Raw genomic sequence first — 19,034 nt, 5'->3', positions numbered from 1 at the left:
CCTACTGATTTTGATTACTTTTAATTCCATTAATTTGCACTACTATTTTTGGACCCTTTGTGCACTGGGACCAGTTTTTCCCCACCGTGTTCTACTTACCCTGTGTTTGCACTGCAAGGTTCTTTTCTCTGTACTGTATATTAAAATGCACTGGTTGCACAATTGTATGATATATTAGAAGGCATCTTTACCCTTCTCAACTCACTATATCACCCCCAACCTGTCTCCATTTACCTGTAAACCAGGTCAGTAAAGCCGAGGTGTTGAAGAAGACAATCTAGTCAGGACTTGTATAGACTGCTGAAAGTGATACATATGGCCCTGCCTAAATCTATTAAGTTAGGGTAAGACAACCTGTCGCACCCCATCTGTTGTCTAATTACAGTTGTGAAGACTCCCAGCAGATATCTCTAGAAAAGTCTCCTAAACTCCTACACATTTTACGCAGCTATCTTTCAGATGTATATTTGGATGGCTTCTGCACTGCACTGTACTAGACAGTTTTCAAAAATATCAAAGAAGAAATAAAGGAGACAATTATCAGGCTGCATTAGTTCAAAACTGTCAAATGTAGAAGTAGATAAGCCACAAAAGATCAGGTACATGGTCATTAATCATTTCCTTTCATTAGTGCTCGGAAATGCCCAAAATATTTCTTCTCACTGTCTAAATAATAAAAGTTCACTTTGAGCAATAGGACAGAACATTCTTGATTTAATTAATACAAATTCAGAAATGTATTGGATCAGCTAAAAAAAACAGAATTCAGCATAATTAACAGTATGCTGCACTTTTAGTAACTTCCATGTGTATTCTGAGTTCACCGAATATTATTATATGTAAATATAGTGTATGCATGTGGCCAATATAGCAGGGAAATTCAGTCCTTGGCTGTTCCCCAAGAAGCTCAATTTTCTAGGGTGATCAGGCCCAAAAAAGTAAAATGGGTCTCCTCCCTTGAAAATACCAGCCTTGAAAGCTCTTATCACATCTCTACTTGGTTGTTTTGAGGCATATGAGCTGTAGAAATGCTTAAATCTACTTATTACAACATTTATTCCCCCACACCCACCAAGCATGAGTCACAATATGCATCTCAATACATTCTGAGGCGTCATTTGCATATTTACACAAAAGCTGCACACGGGACCGTAAAAGTGTCAGCATAATCATACATCTGTGAATCTGTCCCTAAATGCGGAAATTCATCCATATGCATCTATATGACTGCATTGTCCCTATTTGTCCACTTGGCTTCATAGTGTGCCATTACCAGTGCTCACTTGCACCAGCCCTATCCTCGGTGCAGTAGATCTGTCTGCAATAAAACCAAGCTTTGCGTATCCACAATGCAGCAAAACCTGCAATTCCATCTACACAGTCTCATTACATTTCGCCCCCACATTAATGTCCCGCTACCATAGGAGCCAACTTTTAAAATGATTGAGGGTGCTCAAGAACCCATATGATTGAAAATTGCAAGGCATGGATGAGAAAAGTGGCAGCACATATATTGGGGGTGCTCTTTAACCTACTTCACCCACTGAATTGAGTCCTATGCCCATTACTATCCTGTTATGACCATTCGGCCACAAGTGGAGATGTGGCTCAGGTGGATAAGACTCTGAATTACCAGTAGATGCGTATGCTAGGTTACAGAGCATGGCTCATTTACCCTTGGTTTAGGTTGAAAGGCTATATGAGCCGATTCTGTTGGTATTGCACACAAGCTGAGGTCAGGGGTCATGGCAGAAAATAGACCATGCAGATAATGTTCCAGGTTACCTTGATGGTAGATTCCTAATTGGTAAGTTTTCGGTCCTCACAGTTTTCAAGGTCCTCATTTTTGCTTTTGAAGCCCTCTACCTATCTGCTGAGGTGGTAAAGGTATCTGTCAGTTTCTTGCTGGAACCATTGAAAAATATCTTGGCACGATACCAGTTTCGTGGTGGGGCAGCTAAACATAAGATGTCCACTTCAATGGACAAGGCAGCTTTTTTCAATTGGGACTGGAGAGATTGTTACTACAATTCTCTAAAGTCAGAATGTTGGTACTGAAGATGGAGCTTTAGTTGGTAGGTCTGTCTAATACATAGTAGTTTGCGGTGGTAGTGGTAAATCTTTTTACAAGGTAGTTTTCCCCTTTTTTATTTAGACATTGAGTGCTGAATGCTGCATGGTTGAGTTCTGAGTAGAAACTGTAAGGTATTTGTAGAAACAGAATAAAGTGTAGTAGATATTTCCAGGGATAGTTGGGAAAACCTGCTTAGTTGACCATTATTCTTGAAAGCTGCAAACTCCTAATTGTCCACAAAGTGGTAATGTTTTAATTCCTATGACAAATCTGCAAGTTACAGGTTCACTATTATAAGAAAGGATTGCTAACATTCCTAATCTCTCCCTAATCTTAGGTTTTTCTGTTGTTTCTGTTTTGGGGGGAGATAAATATTATTTCTAGGTGTTCCCTGTTTATTGCTGCTTAATAGCTGCTATTGTACGCCATTTGGTCAGACACTGTATCCAATGCATACTTGCCCACTTTCCTGGAAGGTGAGGGAAACTCACAAATTTGTTGCCAGTCTCTCAGTTCCAGAAAGGGTATGTGGCCCTATTACCTCCTACCCACTTCCTAGCGAAGTGGGAACTATGGGGAGGATAATGCAGTGAATCATGGGTAATCAGGGAAGGGCTGGGGTCAATTTGATGTCTTCCTATGAAAATCACATCATATTGGCCCCGCCCCCTCTCTATCGACTAGCAATTTGCTGCATTCCCTGTAATGGGCCCTGCCCAGTGACAGGCCCCGTCCTTACCTACAGTCAGCTGCAACTCTCTTATGGGCTTCTCCCAGAGGAGAGACTATAATAGTGGACAATACAATACAAAGGCCCTCAGGGCTCAATAAAGAGCTGGAGTATAAAATATTATTCCAAAGTCTTACAAGTATTGGGCACCTAGCAAAATGCCTCTGATGTTCACAGAGGGTCTCTGATCTATGCTGCACTGTACATTTTCATGGAAGTTGGGCCAATACTGACTGCTGTTGTTGGGACTCTCCAAAGTGTGTTACTGGGGGGGCGTTTGGAGGATTTCAGTGGGATATGAAGAGTCCCAAAGTCCATGAATGTCCATTGAGGACTTCTTGTATGAGCTCCTGTAACTGCTTGTTTTATATGATTAGGAATGGAGCTCGCTCTGCTTGCTGATAACATGAATGGCTGCAAAGCCTCGCTGCCACCTGACTCACATCATTTTTTTTATGTATTACTTATTCAGAGAATTTCCATTTACAAGAAAACATATAACAAAGAAGGAATTAAAGTGTCCCTGCTGCCCATGTGTTGCTGCAGTGTAAGTAGCACTGTTTCAGCATGTTTTGGTATGTGAAAACAATACATGCAACATTGATAAATACTGCAGCACATTTGAGTTTAATAAACACCTAATTGTCACATTTCAGTTGTGCACCAGTAATGCAGGTATATAACACTAATAAAACTTAACTAACATAACAACGCTGCCAACTATATGGAATTCAAAATAGGTCTACCTTTTATCTCAAATTCCCCCCAAAAAAGTTATCGTGGTAAAGAAAGAACGGCAGCTAATTAGTGAAAAACTCATCTTACACCAACAAGATGGTAGCAACAAACTTGCAAGGTCAACTGCCCTTCCCAATGGCAAGTGTTATGTACTCCCACCTACAGGACTGCAACAAAATGGCCTGGCCAGAAAGCCGTTACCGCTAATCCCAATAGGGTAACAACATCTTAAAATAATGTACGGCAGGGGACTGTACCCAGATAGTATTGTAACTGCAAAAAGGTAGACAAAAGCCCAATGAAAAATATAAAGCAAAAAGCAAGGAGGGGGGCCGAAGGAAAAGAGGCCGAACCCTGCTTAACATGTAATTAAAACCACCCCTCTAGCCTATGAACACATCCCCGTTTCCCATACCCTTATCCCCAATCTGATTGGCTACCTCCATAAACCAACAATTAACCCTATAGTCTCCTGCAACTAATTCCCTAAACTGAAACTAACTAGGGTTTTTTTACCAGATGTTTTGTCTTAATCCCAATGACTAATATGTTCCCCTTTATTATGCGGGTCTCATTTCCCATTACAAGTGTACAGCAACATTTCCAAAGCTCAATCATAAAATATTCAAATTATTCCACCCTGATCTGTGAAATATTACACTTTTTCATTGTGAAATCTAGCCTTAAGTGTAAATATCCTTTTAGTAGATGGTCGTACTGCACCCACACCAAGAGTGACCATCTATGCAATTCGAATTTACAATCACAATGAGCAATGGTGACGAAACAACAATTTACTGTCCCATTGTGGACCTTGATGCATGAAAATCTATGACTTTACCTAGGAGTAATTATACAACCTGCACCACAATAAAATATTTTCTTTTGTAAAAGAAAAAATTTTTTTTACTGCTTATGTCACCCATGATCCCATATTCTCAGTTTTAAAAGCAAAATGTATGACTATTATTATCACCAGTTATTTATATAGCGCACACATGTTTTGCAGTGCTTTATAGAGAATATTTGCCCATTCACATCAGTCCCTGCCCCGAACAAAGCTTACAATCTATATTCCCTACCACATGCTCACACACACTAGGGTTAATTTTTGTTAGGAGCCAATTAACCTACCAATATAGTTTTGGAGTGTGGGAGGAAACCGGAGTACCATGAGGAAACCCACGCAATCACAGAGAGAATATACAAACTCCATACAGTTATGGCCGAAGTGGGAATTGAACCCACGACCTCAGCGCTGTGAAGCAGTAATGCTAACCATTACACCATCTATGCTGCCCGAATCTAGATCCTGCAAAAATCTTCTGGTGGCAACATCAGTACAAGTTGGAATCCCAGGGGAAGGGTTCAAGGTCTTACCTAAACAGCACAAAACAGAGATAACAGCCACACAGTTACTGTAACTCCCAAACAAGACAGTGGAGGGAATAAGGTGTACAACAATTTATATACAGTGCTGAGAGAAGTCAGGGAGTGTTCTCCCAATCAGGGACCCTTTACCTGATAATAATAATAGACAATCCAAGCTTTTTAGGGACTTTGGTAAAAATGTGCAAATACAGCTATCATTCCAGCAAACCAAAGTGCTCCGTTCCAATACATATAGTGTAGCATAGGTGCCTAGGGAGCATTAGCAGCTACATTTCACAGTCACTTTACATATAAATGAAAACAGAGCTGCCTAGGAAAAAGCTGTAACACATGTCTTGAATACATTATTCGTTCCACAAATCAAACATTGAATTAGTAATATTAATCATTCTTATCTATCTTTTCCTAAAAAAAAACCAAAAGACCCCTACCCATTTACACAGCTTGTGTGGAATTCCCCAAACTCTACGCTAGTTTTATAGCAACATGAGAATAAATGGCTGGTAATAAAGTACAAATAAATAATACAGCTCACAGACATAAATAACTTATGTTCATTGATATTAGTGTAGTGTTTAAAGAGTTATCAAATATAAACATGAAGCAAAATCAGTTTGCATAGACACTGGTCCAGGTCAGCAGTTCTCACTTTACTTTACCAGTAGGCTGCTTGCGGTCTATGGACCTGATTCAAAATTGTATGCTAAGTAGTAGCAGCTGTACACTAATGCTGCAGGAGGCGTCTTGTGTAAATAGACGCCTAAGATGACTTCTGTGATCCGCTGCTGCATCCGAGCATGCAGCATCGCATTAACTACATGAACATCGGCCTCCTGAGTAACCTGAGGGCCAAGAAATTCATGTTGTTGGGGCCAGTGAAGCTGCGTCACAGTTTCTGTGGCTTACAGTGCACGGGGTATGTTTTGGCCAACAGGAGAACACTAGGAAGTTTTTGTTGGTTTTGTAGGTGATTTTGAAGTGCACATTCTAAATTGACCATTTTTACACTCTTGAAAATTGATATACATCACGTTTGATTTTAAAATCAAATTCAGAATCGAATGTTAGTAAATGAGAGATTTGGTCAGTTTATACAGTCTATTTTGAGTCGATTCAAAAACTACATAAATATCGACTCAAAAATCGACCTTTACTAAATATACCCTCTAGTCTGTGTCTGGATATATTATCTCTGGCAATGATGTACATATTATTGGGAAGAGTTCTGTAATATGACCCGTATGCACAATTTACAATTGCAAACAACTATAGCTGCACACCTATGGCACTCCCACAAGTCAGGGTGGTTATATGAGGTCACATTGTCCCTGCCCAGTTCCTGCCCCAAAACACCCTATTTCACTGAAAACCAGTTCCACCCAAGTTTCATCCAATTAATGAAAATGAGTAAATTCACTTCTCCGTAGGAGCTGTATGTAAAAGCTTGCCATTTGCGTCTGTGCACAGAGATCCATCTGACTCATAGTGAGCAAGCCGACCCACCATGCTAGAGTAGAGAAACAAGTAATAAACTGCAGAGAGATCTTATTAGAGCTTAGCTGAGTAGAGCTAGTGTGAGGTGTAGTGTGCTGGTGAGCAAGCCGCTTGTGAGAAGCTGCAATTAGTGGTCTGCTGCCAAGTTTGTCTATTTAGAAAGTCAGAGACTTTACAATCTGTTATAGTGTCTGCAAGTGAGAGATCCACAGAATAAAGTTGCAGAGTTCGTGTATTTAGAAAGATACAGAGAGCCAAGCTGAAGGAGGAAAGTGAGGCTGGGACTTGTAGTGCCACAGCCAGTTCCAATGTCAGCTGAACCTATTTTATGAAGGGGAAGTTGTACCCTGTCACAGACAAGTTGGTGAGATCAAACCATTTATCTATACATTAGCAACTATGTTTTATTAGACAAACATTGTTTCTACAATATTTACAGTATCAATACTGCAACCGTACTATTGACTTCCATTTTGTTTGTACACTTTAAGGGACTCACTGTCCTGAACCACTTCAGTCCTCCATTGATAATAACTACAGAAATCCTTTTGATTTGCTCTGATTTATTGTTTGTGTCTGGGGGAGAAATCTTTGCATCTCTTCTGTTGTGTAGTGAAAGTGAGGAGCAAGAGTGTTGCCTAAGTAAAAGTGTTGGAGCAAGAGCGAATTCCTGATGACATACTGCAATCAGGTGACAATGGGCCTGTGATAATCCCACTCACTCCAACATCCATAATACATTTATTCTGTTTAGCACACTAGTACCCATTTTTTATAATGTACATTATATGGGCTGCACCAATTTTCAGACTGCTACCATAAGTGCCTAATTTGTAGGATCCCTCTCCAGACAAGTGAATGGGGCTTGGTGATGTGATTTTTATAATCCCAAAACCACCCTTTATTGCAAAATGTAGCAATTCATGGCACAAAGCAGCAAGGTTTGGACCATGATAATGCAAATTATGTCATCATGTAATACTAGGGGAAGTGGACCGGGTCTCGGCGTGTGGTCTATCCTCCCTGAAGTCTAAAATTCAGACAAAATTCAGAATTCTCCCAGACATTCTGGGAGAGTAGTCCAGTATGTTTTTCACTTCTCTATATAATGGGAACAAAAGCAAGGCTGTTTATAAGAAATAATGGTTTGCCCCAAAATGTCTGTATATATTATATTGCATGTATGATAGCTGTCATGTCACTGTAAGAAGTAAACCTTATAATAATAAATAATATTCCATCTGTGATGTAGTTGCAGCAGGTTGGTTAGAGCTATAATCATTAGGCACTACAGATATGCTATGCAGCTAAAGCCGACAGTGATTTATGGTTTCAGACTGCTGTATTTATTCTCATATGCTGAATGTCATGTAGACAAGTATCTTCATGATGATTTAAAATTGTTATAAGAAAAGAAAAAGACTGCACAACTGCACATATTATCACCAATAAATCATCTGGCTGGATAGTCAGACCCCTTTACAATAACATATTAAGCTAAATACACAGACTGTATGATCATTTGGCTGGATGCATATCCTTAGTCAGATCCAAGAACCAAATAAGATTTGTGGGGCTTCAATGCAACAGTTTTTCCCAAGGCTTCTGCACCACTGAATGTTACCTTGTAGCACTTTAGTGTAGTCATTTCCCTGCATAGACTCTTTATAAATATCATTATACTCACTGCTAAAGCAACAAAAGCACCCATGTTTTAAGGGTGGAAGTAGGATAATAAACACACAACAATAGTTTTCCTATGAGACAAAACTTTGTAAGACTCACATCTCCATTCTCACTAAACATTCATGTGTTCTGTAATGAGTATTGCATCAGATTGTTTTACACTTTCTAAGAGGGCCGGATTGACCATTTGGCACTTCTGGCAAATGCCATAAGAGCTGATGGCCTGAATGGACTGTGTGGGCCAAAAGCCTGGCCAAGCAGCTCCGCCTCCCGGTGCTCTGCTTTGCCGAAATGAGGAAAGATGGGGGCCACACCCCTGTGACTCACTGCACACACCATGAAGCTTGGTCACACCAATGTGAGGCATGGCCATACCTTTTGTCTGCTCGTGCACTTAGGGATGCTGGGCAGTGGGGTTTTTTTTTTACTTTTAGGGTTATTTTTCTGTTTACAGGGAAATCTGTCAATGTTAAGGAATATTGTTTCCACTTGAAACTTGATTCTTGACATGCCCTTAAATTGGATAAAATTACCTTTTCAGTTTTTTTATTTTTGTTTTTGTACTTAGTTTTGTTCACTTTCATGTTATGTGATTACTGTACTACAGCATTTTGACAGGGAATTTGACCAGGAAAACCAGGAAAACAGGTAGAGACCAGGAATTTGGAATATTAAAAGTGGAAACCCTGATGATGAGGCTGTTCTGCAGTCCCAGTATGTCCCTGTTTTTAACCATGTGTCAATTGAGAACATTGTACTGCATCATACAGCTACCTTGCCTTTAGATTTGGGCCCATGAGTTGTTAGACATAACTTAAAAGATGCTGCTCTTTCTACAGCAGGACTGAAATCACATCTTCTCATTTATCACTGAGGACTGAACCAACTTTCAGTCTCAGGGGTCTTTCTTATCATTATGCATGCAGTGATTCGATTGCACCTATAGAAAATCTTCTTTTGCTGTACTTTACCAAAAAAAAGTTTGCCATGTCAATTCTGCATTGCTCAGCTTTCCAGCAATACTGGTTGGCCGGGCTAAACAGAAACTTAAAACCTTGCCGGCAAGTCCAGCTCCCATCTGCAGATGCGTGATGTGGTATTGCCAGGTTACATCCACTGAAATCTGGACTTGACTTTTTAAGGTCTGATTTTTAATCGAATGGATCTAGGGATATTTTGAATACAGCGCATGCACAGATGCGAATTTACACTTTTATCATCTCTCCATCCTATTCTCAGTTGGACGGAACTTGGCCAGATCTGTCTTTCAATCGGATCGGGAAGGGAACTGGGAGGTAACATTGTGATTGCATTTAACATCCCTTATTTGTGGGAGTGTCATAGGCGTGTATCAAGATGTGATTCTGAGTGGTGCATATTGGGAAGGAAAGTCTGTTTCTGATGGAACTCTTGCATCTAGCATGGGGCTGGTTGCAGTGCTGGCATAAAATCAGTGTCCAACACTGGTTTCCACTTGCTGATGCAATGAACCCCATATTATCCCAGTGGATTCTCATATAAGCATAAGGCACTAAATCAGGCTTCCGTAGCTGCCTGCAAATATAGCCACTTTATGTGTGACTCAGTCACCTCCTTATTAGCAAATTCAATTAAAATAGAAAAAAAATAGTTTAAAACAAATAAATAAATATTAAAAATAACTTTTAATGGAAAACTGTTTTGTAGAAGGAGGGCAAGGATGTCACAGTGATAACAGAGCACAGAGGGGCTTTGCAATGCCTCTCTGCTCACTACATTATATGCCATGTGGTTAACATGGCAGTCACATAAATCTGCAAATTATCATTCATTTAATTAATTGAAGTTTGGAGAAATAAACCAAGGAGAAATGGTAATTACCAAGCTGCTGCTGTTATGTGACAAAAAACACAATTAATTTTGTCATGGGATTGCTGTTTTAACATTAAAAGATATGGTGAAACTATTGAAGCTGTTCACACCAATCAAAACAGGACATGCAATGTTAGATTGGGAAGAATATCACAATGCATACAAATAGACAACTCTTCTTAGTTCAGTCCCCTTGGTAATAGCAGGAGAAGAAAGCAAATTTAAAAGCCAAGCTGCTAAATAAACAGACAGTGAAAGAACTTTATATGAAGAGACAAGCATCTGATTTGTTAAAGTTAGAAGGGACAATGGGCATTTTGTCAGGGTGAGGGAGACTGGAACAAACAGCGGAGAACAGTAATCAGATTAGTGAAAACTAAAAATGAAAAATGATAAGTGAAGGAAAATAAAATACAGTCAATTACAAGAATAAGTGAAATTGAAGGAAACAAGCTGATGTCTAAGGACAGCAGGTTTCATTTACAGTACTAACGCTTTGCATTTAGGTGCAATATGTGCATTAAATAGAAATAATAACAACTCATGAGATTTGCTTTTACTCTGTAACTTTCTCTGAACAGTTTAAAACTAATTGCTGATTACCTGCTTTGGTTCAGTGAACACTAAAGCCAATATACAACTTTGTTTTTTAAATATACTAAACAGTTACATATTTGACATTTCTTTTTTAAGTATCTATTTTCATTGAATAAAGATGCAGTACTCCCATGTCTGACACTTACTTCTACAATAATTGTACCTACCAACACTCAAGATTTGGATGGAACTGTGCTGATTTGCTGATCAAGTGTAGATACTATAGGAAACTGGGAGTTTCTTTGCTAGATTGTGGGTGTGGTGAGAACTGGGAGTTTTTCTTGTAGTGTGGAGGAGCCCACAGCCTTTTGTATTCCGCAATTGGGGTTTAGTTAAGCACCAGATAAGAGCAGGTGGTCTTTAGGTCTTGTCCTATATTTTTAACGAGACCTGCTTTGTGCCTTGCTATTCTATCACAAACTTGATTAAGATAAACCTTACATGATGTGAACAGGGCCACTTCTAGAGTTTGTGGAGCTCAGGGTGAGAGTTTCGTTTTGGCACCGTGAGCATGGTGATAAAACTAGGGGGGGCATTTGCCACTTGCCAGGGGGGTGGCGTTTGCCAGGAGGGAGCCGTTTGCCTAGATCTTACTTTGTGAAGGCAGGTGGGTCCCTCCTCCTTGCTGCCGCTCCTTCATCTTCTTTCTCCAGCGGCCGCTCCCAGAATGCCATTCATGATGATGTCACAGCTGGCACCGGTATTCTTGGAGACTGGGACTCCCAGTGGTATGGCGCTGCGCCCGTTTGCAAATATGGTGCTGCAGCAGCTTATATATGATAGAGGACAAGAGCAGGCAGATGCTGTCAGGTGAGATGGTGCCGAGGATGACTGTGGCCAAGCCCATAGGCCACAGTGCCCTGGGCAATAGCCCTGCTTGCCTGCCCCTAGAACCGCCACTGGATATGAAACCAAGCAGTGTATTTTATCGAAAAGAACAGTCCTCAAGTGATAGGAGTTTGAACTTTGGTGTGACATTTAGTAGAGATGAGTGGCTTGGTTCTTGTTTAGTTTTCCCACCAGGTTCCGATTCATGCAGGAGCCGTGCATCATCTTCCTTGTGTCACTTAGATTACATGTAATGCATACAATGCAATCTAAATGCCACGAGAACCGGGAGTCCTGCAATTATGATGTGTCGACCCAGGTAGATGACCCACAGCTATGTGCGTGATTCTGAACCTGGAGGGAAAAACTGAACAAAAACCATACTGCTCATTCCTAACATTTAGTTTTGCACAGTGCGTCTTATCAGCATTGTCCACTTGTGTATATACACTTCCAGATTGCGGAGACAACTCCAGAGAACAGAGAGTATGCATGTACCTTGAGGCAAACGTACCTACTTTTTCTATCCGGCTTCAGGGAGAGTCGGTGATGTCTAGATGGGAGGGTCAATACGGCCACACCCACCACAAAGTAATGCCAGAACTTGTGTCATCGCTAATACGTATATTAATATATATGTACATGTAAACAAGTTACCTTGAACATTGAATACATTTAACAAAACTATTTTTAATAAATACATGTAAACAGGGTTTCAATTTTCTGTTTAAATAATCAGAGCCGTAACTAGACTTTTTGGTGCCCTGTTCCAGAGAGAGGATTGGCACCCCTCCCATTTTTTAAATAGGGACATAAGATAGTGCAACTGAAAAAAGGCCATGGCCTCATGGGGAAAGGCTAGGGAAGAGATAGGGGAGGCCAGGATATGCTGGGGATAAAAGAAGAGGAAGCTACAAGTGAGAATGATAATAAACAGGAAAATTGACTGGACCAAACAGCGCCCCCTGCCCTGCGGTGCCCTATGCCATGGCACTGGTCGTACTACCCTAGTTACGGCCCTGTATACGGCCCTGTCTTCCCCCATGACACTATAGTAATTACATATACAAAGCTGTATGTTAGTACTCCAGTAGGCTAATTGCTGATTTTATACTTCTACTCTGTAAATGTAATTTTTTTTTACAAATGTACAGTATATACAGTATATAATAATTTATAATCTACAGAGAATTAGTAATTTTTATATTAATTCTACTTTGATATTATCTTTTTTTGTAAATAAGCTGTAAACAGGGCTGTAACTAGGGGTGTGCGACTGGTGACACCCCAGAGAGCGCAAGGGCCCCACAGCCATTGCTTCTGGCTAGCAGGGTGCCAGGAACATCACCCTGCAGCCAGGGCTGCTTGTGCAGTGCTGTCCAGAGCATCCTGTGGACACTTCAGGCAGTGGGCAGTGTGGTCTGTGCAACCGATCAGGCATCCTCAGGATACCCGGTCAGCGCTGCACTTACTGGTGCTGCCTCTGGTACTGCTGCTGCCTCTCCAAACCAAACTGCGATGTCATGATGTCATGCACGCTCAGGGGGCGGAGCCAGCACAGGGCGCATTTGTGCCCTCTCACGGCCTTGTCTGCAAAGTATTTATTAGAACTCCGCTCCTTTTAAGAATACTTAGAATACACACCAGAACTGACATTATAGTGAGTGTGGCTCTCTAATCATTATAATTGCAATGCCTTTTACATTAAGCTGTACCGTTTAAAATTAAGGAAGTACATTACTTATCACCAGGCTTAGACTGGGCTGCCGAGGAATCGGGTAATGCCCTGGTGGGCCCTACTGTGTGGTGACCACACCCCTTTCTGTGAGGGGACAGAACTTAGCGGGGCTCCTGGTAAAGGGGTGAGGCTTAGCGGGCCATGACACGCAGGGGTGAGGGTGAGTGCGGAGTCTTGTGGAGCCGCTCTGAGTACAGTGCAATACAAGGGAAATCAGGAGAAACTTCTGCTGACTTTTGGTGTTTAGCAAACACTGTGACACAGGTACAATCCTCCTTGACCACTCTCTCATCAGTGCTGCTCTCCAGTCACAGCCCTGCTATACCTCCGTAACAGGGCTGTGTCAGCACCACCTGGCTGAACATAGATGTGGTCTCTCCTTTCTTCCACACAGGAAGTTCTGTTTCACCCTCTCACTTCTGATTAATGTGGGTGCAGTCAGAGAAGCAGCATTAGTAGTGACACAGACACTGTATCCTCCTGTCTCTGTTACATACTTCTGACATCACTAAAGAGGTTTGTCTGCTACTTCTATGTTGTCCAGTGCTTAGGGGCACATACACTACCATCCTGCAACTAGGCATTGCAAGATCGTTGAAATCCAACATGTTCATGATATGATCATGATTTGCAAATCTGTAAAATTTAACATGGTGGATTTCACCGATCCTCCAACGGATCACCGAACATCAATGCCATTTCTGATCCCATTGCAGGATCTGGCGATCCGTTGGTAGGTGTATGGTCGCCTTTTATGTTTTAACTTTATGTAAACCAGAACTATATGGGCTATAAATTACTTCACCATTACTGATTATAATATTATTATGCACCTGGTTCACTGTGACTGATTAAGGAAGATGGGTCACATGTTATAACTATGCCTCCATACATTGGCAAGCTGTTTTTTTGTGAATATACGCCTCAGAGCCGTATCTAGCGTGGTGCAGCCGGTGCCACCGCACATGTCCCTTGGGCGGTACCGGATGCCCACTGCAATTTTTATTTGCCAGGCTGTCCACTGCTATGTATTTTAGCAGCAGTGTGTGCCAGCCTCCTTTACAGTTGCCCCTGCCTATCTATCAATCTCCCTCAGCTCTGCCTCCTCTGGCTGGCACCCACACTGTTTACACTCTCTGTAGGGTCTGGGAGACGTCATGACCTCTCCTCTCCACACCCCCACAGTGCCAGTAGCAAGTGTGAGGAGCAGTTGCATCTGGGAGTGCAGACATGACGACACGCAGGGTCCGGTCCAGGCAGTACTCCAGTGACACTGCCAGTGTCAGTCCAACTCCAAACACGGTGTCAGTCACTCAGTCTCTTCCTATTATTGACCACGTGAGTGCTGCTGACTCCATAAAGGAGAGCCTCTGGGAAGAAGGGGGAGTGGGGGGAAAAGTTGCTTTACAACATGACCTGATATTATCTTAATATCCATACTGTGCCAAATAGAGGGCAATAATATAACAGGTGACCAATAAACAATAATGTATTCTTGTTTTCCATAATCATTTTTTAAATGAAGACACAGGATCATCCTGTATCTTCATTTAAATAAGATGATGACAAACAAGAAGACATTATTGGATATTTGGTGATCACCTGCTACATTAGTATCTTATACTTGGCAAAGTTAGGATCATTCAAATTTATTGGGCAGGTAAGTGCTGCATCTGGGGGGCACAATGCTCTTTCTCACACAGGGCATCAGAATGTCTAGTTACAGTTCTGAGGCACCTACTTACTTTGCCTCATACACTGTTGGTTATGGCATCTTTCTTTCACATTCATATACTGCAGATCTGTGATATATGTAACTATGGTTATAAGATGATAACTTAGCATAGAGTACCTTCCATATACTCCATTGTTAATATAAGCTACAAACCAGTGACTTATTACTTTCGACCAAAGGTACCTGAAATTCCATCCCATAGGTTGGATTACGGCTCTAATATTAAAATTATTTGTCTGTCCCCAACATAAATTTATTATTTGACAATTAAAATGTAAGTTTTAATCGATACATTAAACATTTTCAAGAGTGCCCCACTCAGAGTCTTCTGTCTGTCTCTTTCACATTACAATAATATATGGTAGCAGAAATGTATGGGTCATTCCTGGGTGGTAACTGGCGCCTAATAGAAGCATATAGAGTTTTTGTTTTATTGGAGTGTTGCAGGCGGGTCGCTGATAGTGGTTGCATTCATAGATGCAGAACCGTTCACATAGTAGGCTAAATTCAGATGCATAATCAGCATCTGACCTAGTTCTGGTGCAAGTTTCAATGGTGCGAAGATGGTGCATCTAAAGACACACTAAGCGTTATGTCAGCATGGGCATCTCAGTCCTTGCACATTCAGACTTATAGATGTGCGCCAGGGAAGGGCTTTTCAGGGAAGTGAAGTGTCATTTACATAATGTACCAGCCACAACTGCGGCAAAGTACACAGGCATGGACACAGCTGTCCTTGGCTTGGGCAGTCTGGACAGAATAGAAGTTTCTCTGCTCAGGCATACTGTAACAGTTGAGGATATGTGTGTGTATAAAAATTAATCATCATGTTTATTCTAATCTGTGTAACTGAATGTGGAGGTGTCTGATGGCATAATAGTGGCATGCAGAAGAGTCTGATGGCATAATAGTGGCATGTGGAAAGTCTGATGGCATAGTAGTGGCATGCAGAGGAGTCTGATGGCATAATAGTGGCATGTGGAGGAGTCTGATGGCATAATAGTAGTATGTGGAGTATCTGATGGCATAATAGTGGCATGCGGACATCTGATGGCATAATAGTAGCATGTGGAGTATCTGATGGCATAATAGTGGCATGTGGAGAATCTTATGGCTTAGTAGTGGCATGTGGAAGTCTGATGACTTAATAGTGGCATGCAGAGGAGTCTATTGGCATAATAGTGGCATGTGGACATCTGATGGCATAATAGTCGCATGTGGAGTATCTGATGGCATAATAGTGGCATGTGGAAGTCTGATGGTATAATAGTGGCATGTGGAGGAGTCTACCTGCAGTCTTTGCAGGGGTTCAATCTACTGTTGTTTGTGCTGTTTATCACGGTGTCTGCGCCTACATCCTTTTGGATTTTTTTGCCCTCTGTACTGTATTTGCCCTTTGTTGACTTTTGTGTCTGTTCATTACTGTCTTGTGGTGTGTCAATCTATTAAGCTCCATCACTATATTAAATTTCTCTTGTACTTTAAAAATTAAATTGCTTGAAAAAAGTCTCTTATGGTATATAGCCATCATCAACTCCATGGTTAAACACATTTAAACTAAAAATAATAATAATAACCCCAAACATAACACATATTCAAAATGGGATTAATGCTTAGTCTCAGTAGTTCCATTCTTTTCAGTAGTTCAATTTATATCTCATATGTTAAAATTAAAAGCTGGATTGGCATATCTATAAAACATTATTTTTTATTAATGTAATTCTGTGTGGTTTATTTATTTATTTATCAGGACAAACCTTTATCTGGCTTTTAGGAGGTCTACTGTTAGTTAATTCCCCCTCCATCTATTTGCACATATTATTGCCACATCTCTCTGTTCACTGGGTACACCGACTTTGGCAGAAGGTTACGCCCTTCATGGGTCCCTACAGTTGCAATCCCCTGGTGGGCCCTTCGTGCCCCAGTCCGACACTGCTTATTACATTCTGCACATTGTGATTATCAATTACATTGCTCCTTCTACAACAAACTCAGGCTGATACAAAGTTAAAAACAAGTCAGTTATGCATGCATCTCACAAGGGCAAACACAGGATTTTCAAGGGGGGTTTGTGTAATGGGGAAGGGGCGCCCCAAAATTGCATCATATTGGCCCCAGCCCCTCCCCAGGGAGGAATCTTGAGAGAAAACATTGGTAGTACTGGTGTTTTTACTATTGGCCATAAAATATTGTTTAGTCCTAAACATTGGTTCAGGAACACTGATTTTTCCCTGTTTCCCATAAACTAGCTACTTAACGACACTTCAAGCAAAGAATTTGATCACACAAACTGTTCCATATTCATACGCTTAAGTAATAAGTAACAGTGTAATTTGGGTGCACCTTGTCATTCAATTAAATACCCTTGTATTTAAAACACACATGGCTGTGAATGCCATACCCAGGATGTAAACTAACAACCTCAGGTACTACAGTCTGACACTTAACACATGGAGTTATTTGCACCCAATAGGAAGTCTAGTAATACTAAGTATATGCAAGCTAGCTGTAATTGTCAGTTTAGACCATGGCAGCTAAGCAGGTCTATGTAGTGTGTGGCTGCATGGGATTGGATACATGACTGCATACTACATAGATCTGCTAAGCTGCAATGGTTTAAACTGACAATTACAATAGATTCAGAAATTACTGTGCTTTCTATGCAGGAGCAAATAGTTCCATGTGTTAGGCGTCTGACTGTAGCAGGAAAAAAAATAAACTGAGGTGTACATAACCCCTGTACATACTTGAGCCAAGCAGATGAACCTTCCTGCCCCTCCCCCAATACAACAGCAGAACATCATAGAGACAAACACTATGAGCGTTTCAGAAAAAAAACAATCTGTTTGTCAGTGAGGGTTCCAGGTACACAGAACCCCACCCACGGCCAGCTCCATGGGTCTGAGCACCCTGTGCCATCCTGGTACGCTGCGCCCTGCTATCGCCGCGTGCGACCGAAATTGGGGGCATGGCCTCATTACCATAGGCATGGCACGCCTCCAAATAACATCAGGCTGGGGGTAGAGCCCAGCCCTCCGTCACTGACTGGGCTTCCCCCAGCCCTCTCCCATCTGTGAATGGATGCCGCGCGGTGGAGGTCCCCAACCACCCGATTTCACCACCCACGGGCCACTTCGGTCCACGGGTGGAACAGCTGGACAGTACTTTCCCACTGAAATCGGGATGTTGAGGAGGGGTGCGCCCTCTATGGGTGGCGCCCCTGTTCGACCGCACTGTCAAACACCCCTAGAGCAGGCCCTGACCCACCTTCCACTGTGTACGCCACTGTCTCAGGTACATCTCCACTTGCAAATGAAGCAGCATAACTGGGAGGTGCTTTCACATGAACAATGTTCATTGGGGACGGGACCAAAGAATTGCAGCTATGTGGGGTTGTAAACACATCTGTTTTCAGGTGGATCCTTTGCACCAGGTATAGGGCTGGTGCCAATGCTCATTAATAATGATGATGGTTATGAAAACAAGTGCACAAGTAAGAGTGGTCCATTCAGGGATGGTTACTCTGCATATGAACAAAAGTACGCATTTGGTTTTGTGCACACAATGTGGGAGAAATTATTGCCGACTTTCTTTAAATTTTGCATCAGTTCCTTTGTGCCTTTAAAACACTGCTGCACAAATCTCCTGTTAAGTCACAGTACCAAAAACTACATTCCACCAGTCATAAGGGAAAGCCAGAAATATAGTAAATTCATTGAAAAAGCCGGAAACCATATTAAATTCATTAAAATAGCTGGAAACCATAGTAAACATTTTGAAAAAGTTTTTTCAATACATTTTAAAATGATTTCCAGCTTGTTCAGTACATTTTCTATGATTTCCAGCTTTTTCAATGCATTTAATATGGTTTCCGTTTTTTTTATGTATTTACTATGTTTCCGGCTTTTACCATCTTTATTATTAGTAATAATAAAAAATAATAAGAATAAAAGTAACATTTAGTCTGGATTTCATTTGGATTTAATCCCATATAGCATAAACAATGCAATAGCACCTGTTTTTAATTAGTGATAATTAAAGCAGTAATAACATCATAATCCAGAATAAAGTACTCCTATTTTTATTATTGGTATTTTTATTATTTACTATTCTTTCATATAATGCCTTTATTATTTGCTCTGAGTAGAAAACAGGCAGAGATGAGTAATAA

General features: G+C 41.1%; 1 protein-coding gene across 2 annotated transcripts in view; it reads right to left on the bottom strand.

Annotated features, from left to right (window-relative positions):
• HTR7 (5-hydroxytryptamine receptor 7) overlaps window positions 1-19,034 on the bottom strand; it is an 86,287-nt gene that overhangs the window by 65,859 nt on the left and 1,394 nt on the right. The gene's annotated exons all lie outside the window — the stretch shown is intronic.

This window comes from Taudactylus pleione, unplaced genomic scaffold (genome assembly GCF_031769625.1).
Source record: "Taudactylus pleione unplaced genomic scaffold, aTauple2 ptg000016l, whole genome shotgun sequence".
Lineage (NCBI taxonomy): Eukaryota > Metazoa > Chordata > Amphibia > Anura > Myobatrachidae > Taudactylus > Taudactylus pleione.
Note: the sequence above shows the minus strand (reverse complement) of the source record. Positions and strands in the feature narration are given on the sequence as shown.